The sequence below is a fragment of the Adiantum capillus-veneris genome, chromosome 16, assembly GCF_014529385.1.
Source record: "Adiantum capillus-veneris isolate H3 chromosome 16, ASM1452938v2, whole genome shotgun sequence".
NCBI classification, from domain to species: domain Eukaryota; kingdom Viridiplantae; phylum Streptophyta; class Polypodiopsida; order Polypodiales; family Pteridaceae; genus Adiantum; species Adiantum capillus-veneris.
In genome coordinates this window covers 57,791,794-57,794,225 of record NC_140946.1, presented here as the reverse complement: position 1 = coordinate 57,794,225, position 2,432 = coordinate 57,791,794, and the positions used below count along the sequence as shown (strand labels likewise).

The 2,432-nt window shown below is 40.8% G+C and overlaps 1 pseudogene; it reads right to left on the bottom strand.

The window, feature by feature from the left end:
* Positions 1–270: 270 nt before the first annotated feature.
* Positions 271–1,346, bottom strand: LOC147439107 (uncharacterized; annotated as a pseudogene).
* Positions 1,347–2,432: the final 1,086 nt, after the last annotated feature.

The following is a 2,432-nucleotide window of genomic DNA, read 5'->3' as shown; positions in this document are numbered from 1 at the left end:
TGTAGGCGTGCATTAGTAATATCGGGCATCCCATACCACCCGGTCTCACCTCCTCAAGGTGACCTTATGCACTCCTAGCCTCACAGGTTAACCATTGGTACTCTACCACAACAGCGGGGGTTGATAACTACAAATGAGGCCTTAGCCTCCTTTTATAAAAAAAGTTCAGTCACACAGGTCACGATTCACACTACGTCCATTTGGACACTGGAGATCCATCTCAACGGTTTCATAGACTAGACTTCCTCTCCTATGATAGAGACATAACAATTAGAGCACTCTCAAACTTGAATTTTTTCTACATGGCTGGCAAAAAAATAGACCCAGTTTCTTTGGAGATATATGTGTGTTAATATTTTCCTTCTCAAGTGTCTTCTTAGTAGATTGATCCTTCTAGCCACTCTATTTCTACCTTGGTGTAGAAGCGGGAATGTATGGTGTTTTAGGCTCAGCCTTTCTTGTTGGTGTGTACACCTTGGCTTTCTTTCTTGATTTGGCAATAAGTGTATGGGAGCACGCCTCTTCTTCATGGTGAGGTTAATCTACTCTTCCTCAATAGATTCATACTCTTCATCAAAATCTAAATCACCATCATCATGCTCATCATTGTTGTGTTTTTCACCATCCTCATCACTATTCCTCATCATCCTCTCTACTCTTCTCCTTTACACCCTTGCTCTTCTTAGACACAACACATTTCACTTTAGACTTACATTCTATAGGAGGCACCTATAATATGGGAGCAGTAGGGGATTTTGTTGCAGGCTTGTTTGCTAGAGTAGCAAACAAGCCTACAACAGCCTTGTCAAGTTTACCCCCAACCTACCATTCTCTTTAGCAAGAAGTGTGGATTCCTCCTCATCCTCATCTCGCATCTCAAATTCATCTCATCATCCCAACCTCATAGAGTCATCATCCCTAACAGCTTCGGTCTTGTACACATAGAAGTAGATGCTTCCAGAGATATTATGGGAGAACACAAAATATTTATAGAAAATGAGGTCCAAAGTCATTTCCCCCATGAAAGGGTTTCAACATTCACTTGATTTGACCTATTTTTTACTTTCAAAACACCATAAGAGATCAATTCATTTCTGATGCCAAATTACCAATGTGTTTGGCGGGCATGGTATATGCATTGCTAAAACTGAGGGAGACCCAATTTTTTGAAAAAATTCAAAATTTATAATATTGATGCTTATTTAGATACATATACCAACGCCTATATGGATGCAAATTTTCACGTGCATACCAATGCTTATATGGATGATTGTGAGTGGATAAAAATCCATCCGATACCTCTTCTCGAACAAGAGTACATATCTCTGCACGTAAATGGGCTTCATGGTGGGCACTACCTTATGTACATGATGGATCATCTCATTGGCTACTCGGTTCGTTGGACTAGTGCCTAAGTGCAAAAATAAGAGAATGATCATCTATAAGTATGGCAAGGATGTGGCACAATTCTTCCCCAAGATACATAATCATAAAGGATCACACCCCTCCTATGTTTCTGGTGGTCACCTCTAGTGTTGATTGGTGCCAAATTTTAGTTTACTAGTGTTGCAAAGTAATTGGTCAAACATGTTGATTTAAAAAGTTGCAAAAATGGAAAATATGTAGGTATTGTTACCATATACATGTGGTAGTGATGTGTGTGAACACACTAGGACTGTCGGGGCATTTTTCCCTCTCTAGGAGGTTTTTTTCCTCGTGCATTGTATATACGCCTATCGCTCTAGGACTATCTATCTTACACTAACTAATACACTCTCTATTGTGTGCCTTGAGCTTTCTTTGTCTTCTCCAAGCTGTGTGTGTTTTCCTGCAGCCCTAATTTCAACAATTGGTATCAAAGAAGGTTGCGTCCTCCTGAGCTTAGTCGCCAGCAGCTCCAGCATATGCCTGCTCACTTTCTCCGATTTCCGTGAGCTTTGGTGAGCGTTCATAGTTCCACAAAAATTTTGGGAGAGCTCGTAAAGCTAAGTCTGCTCAGATTTTTGATTCGGGCTCATTTCAGCCTCCGTTTCTACTACAGTCAGGTTTGCACAGGGAATTTTATCATTTTGTGCATAATTTTTGTCAGTGCCAAATACTGTATAACAGGTCCCATATAGTCTACTGCGGGTTGTGCTATATAACATGTGCTAGTCTCACTCAGTTTCTCCTAATTTCGGGAAATTTTTACATCAAGTGCAGGCTGACAACAACACAGATGTGTTCAAGATGTTTGCTGATGAGGACAGATTGGATGGGAACAATTACCCTATGTGGGCTTACATGATGAACATGTTCTTGTGTCAAAGGGCCATTTGAAATATTGTGCAAGGAATTGATGTACGCCTTGGTTCTTAGGATGTGGCAGGTCTTGCTGCAAGGATGGCTGCTGTAAGAGTTGTTTTGCCTACGATAGAACAAGCTCGTTGGGA